At 33.6% G+C, this 13146-nt stretch overlaps 1 pseudogene; it reads left to right on the top strand.

Moving 5' to 3' along the window:
* The first annotated feature begins 1942 nt into the window (after nucleotides 1-1942).
* On the top strand, nucleotides 1943-13029 carry LOC143630661 (protein NUCLEAR FUSION DEFECTIVE 4-like; annotated as a pseudogene).
* Nucleotides 13030-13146: the final 117 nt, after the last annotated feature.

Raw genomic sequence — 13146 nt, 5'->3', positions numbered from 1 at the left:
TTCAAGATTTGTTAGCTCTTTCAAATTTCCAATGGAAGTTGGAATCTGGCCATAGAGAGAATTTTGCCACAAGGTAAGAATTTGTAACCTGAACAAATTCTCAATCTCTCTAGGAATGATACCAGAAACTTTGTTTTGGCTCAATATAAGATTTGTTAGCTCTTTCAAATTTCCCATGGAAGTTGGAATAGGGCCAGAGAGGGAATTTTGCCACAAGGAAAGAATTTGTAACCTAGACAAATTCCCAATCACTCTAGGAATGATACCAGAAAGTTGGTTTTGGCTAAATCTAAGATCTTGTAGCTCTTTCAAATTTCCAATGGAAGTTGGAATCGGGCCAAAGAGGAAATTTTGCAACAAGTAAAGATCTTGTAACCTGGACAAATTCCCAATCTCTCTAGGAATGATGCCAGAAAGTTTGTTTTGGCTCAATATAAGATTTGTTAGCTCTTTCAAATTTCCCATGGAAGTTGGAATCAGGCCAGAGAGGGAATTTTTCCACAAGTAAAGAAAATGTAACCTGGACAAATTCCCAATCTCTCTAGGAATTATACCAGAAATTTGGTTTTGGCTCAAATCAAGACCTTGTAGCTCTTTCAGTTGACCAATGGAAGTCGGAATTGACCCTTCTATAAGGTTATTATTAGCCTGAAGTTTACGAAGATTGCGCAAATCACCAATTCTGTCTGGAATTGTACCATTGAGTTTGTTGGAATGAACACTGAGTTGTAGCAAAGAAGTGCAATTACACAAGCTATTTGGGATGATTCCAGTGATGGAATTGTTTCCCAAGGCTAGTGTTTGCAGATTCTTGAGTCTCCCCAATTCGGATGGAATCACGCTAGAGATGGAATTGCTGTGAAGATCAAGTGTGGCAAGCTGTGTGCAGTATCCCAACTGGAGTGGTATGTTGCCGGTGAACGAATTAAAAGATAAATTTAGAAGCTGAAGACAGGAAAGGTTACCAAGAAAGGGAGAGATTTGGCCTCTGAGGTGTGCTTGTGTAACTGAAATAGAAACGACACGTTTGGTGATATTATGGCATTGAATTCCAGTCCAGTTGCAGTGGTGGGTGGATTCAGCATTCCAGTTCAGGAGTGCACCAGTCGGGTCGTCTGAGATTGAATTCTTAAAATGTTTCAAAGCATTTGCTTCATCACCTTCCAAGGTTGATTGCACACCGACCACCAGGAGAGCTAAAAGGATAAAGATTTTGAATGCCATTGAAGTAATGATGGGCATACATCGAAGCTGGTTTTTTTATATTGTGGAATTTAGAGAAAAGATTTTTCTTCATGTGTCAAATCAAATGCTTATCAGTTATCATATGATATGTGGCTTTGTTTTAAGTATTTTGGAGGAAGAAGTCTCTTCCAGGTACATGGTGGTCATACTCTACTTCCCCCAAGCACACGGCTTCCCTAAGTTCTTTGACGTCCCTTTCATAATACAATAAGTTTTATATTTTACAGCTTAACAGCTTAGTTAGGTTATAAATAAAAAAATAAATAAACATTATACGCATACAAGTATGTGTTTTTTTTAGTATATATGCACAATCACTTTTTGTCTTATATTAGTGTACAAGTAAGAGTGTTGAACGTACGCGTTATATCAATATATTTTTCTTTGGATTTCCCTTTCAAGGATAGGATTACATAACAGTGATTTACTAATATTAATGCATAAAAAATATTATATTTAGTAGTTTAATATTATTTATTCTTTAACTGGGAGATGCTTTGAAAAAACAGACAAAACTGGCGAGACGGGTGGTGGCATGTTTTTTTTTTTGGAACAACAGATGATGTTATGTAACGAGTACAGAGCTAGATGAGTTTGGGTTAAAACGAGAAGAATGTTGTGGTTCATACTCCAAACAAACCAATAAACATAAGTATCTAAGTTACTTTAAATTAACAAATTAAGAAGACTAGGAAACATGATGACACAGAAGCAGATTATGATTCTTGTGCATGGGAAACGCGGGCATGGGGAACAAAGAGAAGTCAATTTACATCGGGCCGAAACGGATATGAACCAAAAGAGCTCGCACTACAAGAACTTTCACTTATGGCGACACAAAGTCGTCGCTATGGTGCTAAAAGCCGCCGCTAAAAGTTTTAGCGTCGAAACGTCGTCGCTAAAGGGTCGCCGCTAGTTCGCGCCGCTATTGACTGGCTGTTGCCGCTTCCAAAGTCGCCGCTGAAGGTCTACCGTCACTAATGCTCTATGTCGTCACTAATAAATCGCCATAAAAGGAGTCACCAAAATCCGGTTAGCCGGATTTGAGTTGCGGCAGACTTTTAGCGACGACTTGTTGTCACTAATGCATTTTTTATTTTTTAACTTATGTTTTTGCCATTTCCAGATTTTCACAGCCAAAAACAAACAAGCAGATTCTCCAAAATGCATATTGCAACCATTGGAAATATATATATATATATATATATATATATATATATATATATATATATATATATATATATATATATATATATATATATATATAAACATAATAAGTACATAAACGTCAACTAGTTCAAATATTTTGTTCATGTTATACATAAAATAAACAATTAAAACATTAATCTAGCCTGTCCATTTCATAACTCGCTCCCTTCATCCGTATCATCTTCATTGCCTTTATTTGATGCCTTTTTTGAATCCATAATTTGTGAATTGTGCCATAAATCTCGAGTCTGAAATAAACTATCAATTTCATACCAAGACACTCAAAGCAACAGTCTGCACACCTCCAGTCATCTCCATAATTACATGCTCCAAAATAGCATCATTAATTAGTCATTAATCACTGATCAAGCATTATATGTTATTACGTCGAATAAAGATTCAAGTTTGGTTAAGTTACCAGGCTCACAGTTTTGTCCTCACAGATACCAGGGTTCACAAAATTAGTATTTAAAGGCAAGTCATATGTATAGTAGTGATCTGTTTCTTGTAGTGTCACCGCTAAAGGATTTGCCGCTAAAAACAAATTTCTTGTAGTGTTGTGGTGGTTGAGGGGCTGCAGTGGGCGGTGGTGGTGTTCGAAACGGTGGAGGTAGCATGCGGTACTGTGGAGGTGGCAACATCGGTGGGGTGGCATCGACATTGGCAACATAACAGAGATTGCGGTGTCGACAACGATGAGCAGGTACAACATGTGCGTGTGATAACGTATTTAAAGGCAAGTCATCTGTATGGTAGTGATCCGTTTTTTAAGTTTAGATCCATTACATAATATGAGTTAATTTAAATGATTTCACTTTACTATTAAATTCTTAACTTCTTGAGGTGTTACTTTTGTTCATATCAATCCATAATAGAGTAACGATTGTCACTCACTGATATCACTGTAAAAGCTTTTTAATTATTAGGATAAACTGCGGTTTTCGTTACTGTGGTTTGTCCAACTTTATGGTTTAGTCCAATAGTTTTAAATTTACGATTTTCGTCCCTGTGGTTTCATTTTACTTACAATTAAACCCGAATTCACTAACCATGTTAAATTTGGTTGTTAAACCTATCAACGTGCCCCTCACGTGAGAGGCAATTTTGTCGTTTTTCTCCCCAAATACAACCCAACCCCCTCATGTGAGGGGGGCTTGCGAAATAGAATTGGGGTTTATTTTGGGAGGAAAAATACAAAACTACCCCTCACGTGAGGGGCACGCTGATGGGTTTAACGATCAAACTTAGCGGGGTTAGTGAATTCGAGTTTAATTGCAAGTAAATTGAAACCATATGGACGAAAATCATAAATTTAAAATTACTAGACTAAAACCGTATATTTGGACAACCACAAGAATGAAAAACGCAGTTTACTCTAATTATAATCTATAATAATATATCTATATTTTTTATAATTGAGTGAAGTTCTAGCTAGTTAGAACTAAAGTAATCGGATTCTTCAATCTTCATGTACAGATTGATTTTTATGAACCGGTTGGACCAAGTCCAAGCCCAGGCCCAAGCCCAAGTATACCTTCATCTAAAGCCTAGTTTAATAAGCTCGACCATTTAATTTAAATAGCCCAAGAAGTAACAAACCAATATAAGGCCTCGTTAGACACTTAACCCGAAAACACAAAATACTATTGAACTTAAACGAGCATGCACTCCCGCGTCTCCAAATAATTAAAAATATTTACTAGATCAAGTCTATTATATTATCGAATCGACATGTCTAATTGATTGAGATATATATATGTAATTAAGTTCATGAGAGAAATGAAATTAGTGCGAGAAATGCAAGAAATGAATATGAGCCACTAATTTTATTTTAGTTTTTAATATTTAAGAATAAATAAAAAAGATGTAAATGCAACAATAAATGCACTCTGTATCTTTAATTAATACAACTAATATAACCATAATAGATCTTTCTCTAATTAATATATCTAACTAATTTAACTATAATAATAAAAAAGATAAATCACTAATTTAGTATTATTTTTTGTTACACCATCTTCATTTTTTTCAACAAAAATATAATTTAATCATATAATACTATTTCTTTATATTAAAAAAATAATTTTTTTCCACTCAATTTATTAGCATATATCAACGTGTTTTTTTTATAAATATCAAAACATAATATATTTTTTTTTTCAGTTGATATGTCTATAAAAATTATTGTCATAAATATTAATAAAAAAATATCATACAAATGTGTCTATTAGGTACTAATAATAAATATACAACCTACACAAAATTATATAACCTACACTTATTTTGAGTAACAAAAACATACAACATATAAAAATCATACAACTTACATATGTAATTCGACATCAACAATTATATAAACTACATAAAGATACACATATCCTACACGTGCGTAGGTTATATGTTTTCGTATGTAGGTTATATGTTTTCTTGTAACAACTCGGGTTTTCGTATTTGAATTCGTATTCGTTTACCCGACTCGGGAATATATTTCGGATCTTTCAAATTATTAAAATCTTATATTTATTCGAATTTAAATTTGTTAGACTTATTTTATATTCATATAACTTTCAAACTCGTTAAACTATGCTTAAAAACCTTTAAATTGCTTAAAACGGCTAAAAATCGCATTTATAGAAGTACAGGGACTAGTTTTGCATATTTTAGACTAAATTAGCTGTAACATCCTAAAATTTATAATGTTAAATAAAGAAAGTTACGTTTAGTGATTTCGCGTTATTAATTAATTAATGTCGAGTAAAGAACGGATCATGGACTTAGATTAATTAAGATGGGTTAAATGAGAATGGGCCTTAGGTCCATGGGCTTTAAGGGATATAAATATCCCCTAAACCAACCTAAAACCCTAAACCCTCATTTCATTTCCATCATAATCTCTACACACTCCAAACACACACACACACCATAAACGAGCAAGACCCGAGAGAGAGTAAACGTTAGTTGGTATTAGATCTTATTACACGAGATCTAGAGTGCATAAACAAGCTAATCAAGATCGAACGAGCGCTAAAGGTATGTTCTTGACCTTTAAAGTTTACGTAGTATTGAACGTTTTTACTTAAAGGTCCAAGCTTTATAGTATATACGGGATATATATACGACCGAAAACGGTTAGGGAACGTAGTGGGTGATGTCGAACCATAACAAGGGTATTAAAATCGCCAAAATGCTTGATAAAAAAACTAAACCCGTAGCTGAACTGGGTAACTTCGCCTGCAAAACCATAACTTCGCCTGCAAAAGCTTAACTTCGCCTTCAAAGCATAACTTCGCCTTCAAGGCTTAACTTCGCCTACGGCCAAGTTCGCATAACTGGTAACTTCGCCTAAGGCCAAGTTCGCCTAACTGGTAACTTCGCCTAAGGCCAAGTTCGCCTAACTGATAACTTCGCCTAAAGTTAAGTTCGCTTAGAAAATAAATTAAAAACCTAATGGAAAATGTGTTAAGACAGTAAATGTAAATAAAACCCTGCAGCTCGACCCCAGCCAGGGGCTCTGCCCCTTGGACCCTGCTAGGGGCTGCCGCCCCTAGACCCCGCTGCTAGGGGCGCTGCCCCCGGACCCCTGTTCGTTGTGGGCACTAGTTAAGGCTAGAAAGATGATATGAGTAGTGATAGTTAATTGATACGTATACTTGTTATACAGTCAGCCGTGCACAACTGAAGAAAGGGATTACGATTAACGGTGAATGTAACCGTGTTCAGGTGAGTTTCTAGCCCCAATTATGTGTTATGTTTTCGGGGCTGTGTGCATACTCAATATGTTTGTTAATACGCTTATCCTAAGAGATAAGTGTATGCCTTATGTGGATAATGTGAAATGTACGAATGATTGCTTGATGGTACGTGAACGATCTTCGGATATTGCACGTACTGTCAGGTTATAACGCTATGTATAAGGTAAGTATGATATGTATGCTTATGTGTATGAACGTGATAAAGTTAATAAAAGAAGGAAATGATGGTTGTATGGTTGTATGGTTACGAAAAGGGTACCGAGCCCTAATAATACTCGAGGTATGATGTATGGTTGTATGGTAACGAAGAGGGAATTGAACCCTACTAATATTCGAGAACTAGGGAACCGAACCCTACTAATATTCGAGGAAAGAGGGTACCGAGCCATAATAATACTCGAGGAAGGAGGGTACCGAGCCCTAATAATACTCGAGGAAGGAGGGTACCGAGCCCAAATAATACTCGAGGAAGGAGGGTACCGAGCCCTAATAATACTCGAGGAATGTAGGGCGTAATGCTCTTTATAACGTAAGATATGAAAGCAAGTTAATACAAAAAAAGGAAAGTAAGAAAGTATGAAATTATGAATGAAAGAATATAAGTTTATGTGTATTGTATAATGTATGATTTACTAGAACTCACTCAGCGTAGCTGACTTTTAGTATGCACGCAGGTGAGTAGGATGAGTCAGCTCGCTTGAGGAGACACATGGCACTAAATAAGAGGCTGGCATCGGAAGACTCAAGACGTTTAAGTTTAATGTTTCGTTTATTTTGAAAAACAAAATGATGTTTTAAGACAAGACGTGTTTTGTTATGAAATGTTTTATGAAAGCTTTTATATTCCGCGAATGTTTTAATTAACTCTGATATTTAGAACTGCGTTTATGAGTAAATCCAACACGAAAGTAGGGCTACCGGTAACGGGCCTTACATTAGCGAAACGTAAACTCCAAGATATCTAAATTAATGTTTCAAATCAGGCCAATCCGTTTTCTTGTTGTCCAAGCCAAATTTTATTAGTTATTATACCCAATCTTCTCATTAATAGCTTATTTTGTTTCCTAATCGAGTGGATTCCTTATAATACTCAATATTAAATTAAAACACACCTATAAACCCTAAAAACTACTGAAGTCCAGCCATCCTCTCCATATCCCACGGAGGTTCCCTTCTCCTTTGTCGGTTTCTTCAAGATTAATCAAGTTCTTTAAGCTGTTGTTGACTTTCAAGCTTCAAGACCTCGTAGACCACAATTTCTCCTAGTTCCAATCCTCGTTTGGGTAAGTTTTCTTCTTCACTATTGTAGGTTTTTATCTCCTTTACAAAAGACCTTAATCAATTTATGAGATTGAGGGGATTTACCGTGTCAATTGGACTCCGACCCGTTTAAGGGCAAAATAGTCAACAAGATTGACTATTTGATTTCTCTATCTTCTGGTCAAAATTAGCTTTCAGGCCAGAAGACTTTTTTATTTGTTTTGAAATTTTGAGTGTACTAACAAAAATCTGACTCCCAACTAGCTGTTCTGATTCTGGTAAGTACCAGCTCGCTTATTTGCTGAAAATCTCATAACCGGAGTTCCATACATCCGTTTGGATTGATTCCAACCGCTATGTACTCGGTTTTTACTCTATTTTCTTATGTATAAATCTCAGGTCTGTTTGGTTCATATCACTCATTGCGTGAACTTTACTCGTTTAATCATTCTACTCGCTTAATCATCGAGGTGAGTAATCACTCTCATTTTTACTTATTTTAAAACCTTTTAGGGACATATGCGTATTTAAATTATTTGTATAATATCTAGTATTCAAAATCGCAACTATTTAATCTTTGTGTGTATATCAGTTTATGCCTAACTTGTTATTTGCTTACTTGCTTTATTTGAACGCATTTTGCTGAAGTTCCTCATTTGAGTACGATCATACGAATATTTAGGCAACCGATGTCCATTTTATGGCAACGGTTTAATCCTTCCTTGGTAACCAATGTCCATTTATATGGAATTGGTTGAGCTCTTTCTTTATGGTTGATTGTTTGTTTATGTGTTATGGTTAAACTGTTTATTCTTACATGAACAGTTTGCATCTTTATTTATTTATTATATATTATTTTTGTGTATTAAACTGGTGTTTTACTCACTCAACATGTGTTGTTGACAAACCATTCTATTTTATACGCATATGCAGGTTATTGTTTGAACTAGTTGCAAAGATTTGGTGAAGAATTTAAGTTATAAAACTTTTAATCAAGATCATTTGTGATATAAATTGTATTGTTGTATGATTATGGATTTTGTACTTTGTACTTGAATTATTTGAATCATTTAATCGAATTAAATAGTTTTTGTCACTTTTAAATATTGCATAATAGTACCTTGAGAGCTGTGAGCAATCGGCTCACGCCCCGACATTTCCGCCTTAGGTTGTGGTGTGACATTTCTTATTGTTAGAACAGGTGTAGGTTATATGTTTTTGTATAGGTTGTATATTTTTATTGACATTTAATTCAAACGTGTGTAATATAGTTTTTTGTATTATTCACCACAATGTAACTACGTGTTGATGGATATTGATATGTTGAGTGGGAAGAAATTGGTTTTGAATAAAAAGAAATTTTAATGTATGGATAAATTGTATTCGTGTAAGATAAAATTTCCGTGTGTAGGTTATATGTTTTTCATGTGTAGGTTATATGTTTTCGTGTGCATGTGTATTTTATTGATGATGAATTTTGGGTGTAGGTTATATGTTTTTCGTGTGTAGGTTATATGCTTTCTTATTCTTAGAACAAGTGTAGGTTATATGTTTTTGTGTATGTTGCATGTTTTTTTGTTGATATTTAATGCAAACACGTGTAAAATAGTTTTTGTATTATTCATCACAATGTAAGTACGTGTTGATGGATATTAATATATTGAGTTGGAAGAAATTTGATTTTAGTAGAAAGAAATTATAATGTATGAATAAGTTGTATTTGTGTAGAATAAAAATTCAAGAGACAAAAAATAAGTTATAAAATAAATGAGTTCTTATTATTTTTCAATTATAATAATTTGATTAGTTTTATTAATTAAATATATAACTATTATGGTTTATTAGTTATATTAATCGAAGAAAGAGAATACGTTTATACTTTCTTTATTTAAGCATTTAAAACCTAAAACTAAACTAGCGACTCACATTCATTTCTCGCAGTAATTTCATAATTCTCCTTAACCACCCCCTATATATATATATATATATATATATATATATATATATATATAGGGAGAGGATCATGAGAGAACTCCATAATATGGAGAGAACTAGAGAACTAATAATGAAGTATTTTTAATTTAATTAAAAAAATATTTTTTAATTTTTTTTCCTTTCATCTTTCTTATATGTTGTTATTCTTCACCACAAAAAAAATAAAACTAAAAAAAAATTAAAAAAAATAAAAAAATTAACGAGTAATGCATATATGCAATACACCGACTTTTTTTATAATGCATATGTGCAATAGTGTGCATTTTGATATTTGAAATAGTGTTGAATAGCATATAAATAGTTGTTTGTATTGTTTATTTGCAATAGTGTTATATTATATACAAAAATTAAAAAATCGATATAGTGCATATGTGCATTAGTGTTGTATTACATATATGCGATAATGTGTTTTGCATACAATTATTAGTGTCGTATTTGCATATATTCAATAGTGTGTATTGGATAATGCAATTGTGTTGTATTATATGCAATAAAACACTATTGTATATATTCAATAGGCATTAGTGCACATATGCACTACAGTACTACACCGACAAGTTTTTTTTTTTTGGGTCAATTTCATCTTACTATATTGAGGAAGGAAAAAAAATCACAAAATAATTTTTTTAAAATAATTAAAAATAATTCTTTACTTCTCTAGTTATCTCTTTAAAAGGAGTTCTCTCTCGATCTCACCCCTATATATATATATATATATATATATTAAAATTTATTATTGATTGATTCCATTAGCACTCTAGCTGTTTGATGAATGTCCGAATGAAATTATTGCGGTAATCATATGCTAACAAATATAAAAAACAAACTGGAAATAAAACACAAAGGAATATAATATAAAGGCCTGAATCATTCATCTATCTGCAAGTGAAAGAACTCAAGTCCCTCGTAACTGCGATACGATTTTAAATTTACTATTTATTTGGTTTTCAAGGTACAATGACTCCATGCACCGGTCATTTTATGCAAACTATGGTGACCCATAAGCTAACAAAAGTCTAACATTTGATTTCAATCTCTAAAAGCAATTCAACAAAATAAAACTTTTGAAAAATACAACATTTAGTCTATTTATTATTACTGTAATTTTTACTTTTAAATTTAATGTATTTTTTTTATCTTAATGTAGTTTTTTTAATTTAATATTTAATTATTTAATGCACAAAAGTGGGCATTTTGACTACCCCTCTTTTCCCAAAAAAACTAATATTCTGACTGAGCGTCACATAACACAAAATATCCATGGGTAAAGCATATTGATTACACATGATCTTAGTGACATATCATTCGTCAAACTAATATTGGTTTCATTGAAATAAACAAAATAAAAAAGAAAATAAAAGTAACGAATCGGTTGTTTGAATGACCGGACCTAGTCACCTAGGTCATGAGCCAAATATATAGTTTTAAGTAAAACAAAAAATGACATTTGTTTTATATTTAAAATAATGAACTTTTTATTTTTTTTAAATAAAATAATAATATATTAAATTTTATTATTTTATAAAGATAATAACACACCCTACATTTTTTAGAAAAGCCATAAAATTACCGAAACTAGAAAACCCAAGTAAGTTCGTAGGACCCAAAGTACAAAACAAAGAAAATGGAATTAACATGTAGATATTAAAAGCAAGGTTGCAAAAGTTGCTAGGCGGACCCTAGGCGGCCAACTGGGGAGTTGGGTGTACTCGGAGTACTCGGATAATACTCGAACATGATAAATATCATAAATTTACTAATATTTATAACAAAATAGGTAATGATCAATATAAATAAGAGAAATACATTTTTAAATAATAAATTATTTTAAAAATGGTTAGTTATTAAGTAAAAAAAATGATATTTATTCTTTTATATTAAAGAAATCCGAGTTATGTTTTATTTTTTTAAGCCAAAATCGGCCCAAGTTAACCGACTAGATGCGATTCTGACTGAAATTTACCACTTTTAATCAATTTTTAGTAACTAGGCGGAATTAAATAAACTTGTCTCGGAGACATACCTTGTAGCGAGTATTCGGAGAGTACTCGGCCTTGGAAACCTACTTTTACAACATTGATTAAAAGACAACTGTCTAAAGGCTAAAAATATATATTTTGACTTTTAAGGATTAAATTTTAAATTGTGCTTCAGTCTTCATACTTTGGGTATACTCATTTTGTTGGGTTCCAATGGTGATCAGTCAACAGTTTAACGATTAAACCCGGTTTTAATAAAAGTTTCATAATTATTAATCTGATTAAAATTATTATGAATGCAGCAGAATAAATAAACGAGTAATCATCACTTTATGGAATCATATAGGATCCGGTTACAAACAATACGAGTAAAAAACAAATCAACCAAATTAAATACCGACAATATTTAATTTTAACTCGGTTAATGAATAACCGGTTGAGACACCACATAACAAACTTTGCTAGGTGACAACACAAACGACACCCGGTGGTGGCGGCGCACGGATATTCTTGTTGATAATCCTTCCATTCATCTCCCCAAGCATCATTTATCTTGTATATAAAGAAAGTGCAGCCTCTCTATCCCTATGGGATAGAGGTAAGACTGTCTACATCTTACCCTCCTCAGACCCTACCATAACATTGCTATTGGTGGGATATACTGAGTACGATGACGATGATGATGATAAAGAAAGTGCAGCGGGCTCACTATTTTAAACAACAGCCCGCTAAAGGCCCGGGTTACAATTTGGTTGAATTTGAACATCATGAAGAATTCCATGAAGAATGTATTACTCCTGTGGTTGACACAAGTTCACGTGGTGGTTGCGGTTTTAATGAAATAATCGAACAGGATCAGTTAACGGTGCTTGGTGAGGAGCATAGTGCTACAAATCTCGGTGTGATTTTTGGCTTTATTATATCGCGTATTTTTGTGGGGGTACTATCGGGCTCGTTTACAGTAACAATTTAGGGCAGGTTGTGCAGTCGCTTGGATACATTTCCATGACCAAACCACTTGTTACGACTTATTCTACATGCTCGTTTTTTGGGCGTCTTCTTACGGGTGCTGCAGATTTGGTTGCCTGCTTTTACCACCAGCCTTATACAGGAATGTATAGAACTCGGGCCGGGAGGCTATCACTTGCCCTCGTGCCGATGCCTTTTTCTTTTGTCCTGCTAATATTATCTGACAGGTTGACTGTTTTACGTGTGGCTACCGGTTTGATAGGAGTCTGCTCCGGGTTCTTAGTGTCGACAGCTGTTATGATCACTTCCGAGCTTTTTGGCTCAGAGAGCTCGAGGATTAATCATAATATTCTTATAACCAACATCCCGTTGGGATCACTGATATATGGTGTTACTGCATCTTTGGTTTATGATGACCACATCAGGAGCTCAGAAGATGAAGGATCAACGGTGTGTATCGGTCGAAAATGTTATTACCAGACGTTTATATTGTGGGGATGCGTTTCTTTGTTGGGTTTGGTTTCAAGTTTTCTGCTTTCTTTAAGAACGGAACCAGCTTATGAAAGATATTATAAGGAGAGAAGAAGTAAAGAGACTTTAATCAGTGACGAGTTCTAGAGTTTTGATAAATAAGTTGGATACTTACCATGAAATGCGAAGAACAAGATAGACATAGAGATTAGTGATCTTTGAATGATGCAGTTCAGGAGAGCAGAAGTGTATGAATTCATAGGTTT

This window comes from Bidens hawaiensis, unplaced genomic scaffold (assembly GCF_021521415.1).
Source record: "Bidens hawaiensis isolate Kalapana, Puna unplaced genomic scaffold, B.hawaiensis_p1.1 tig00005780_1, whole genome shotgun sequence".
In the NCBI taxonomy this organism is placed as follows: Eukaryota; Viridiplantae; Streptophyta; class Magnoliopsida; order Asterales; family Asteraceae; genus Bidens; species Bidens hawaiensis.
The sequence above is the reverse complement of the archived record's forward strand: the minus strand, read 5'-3'. Positions and strand labels throughout refer to the sequence as shown.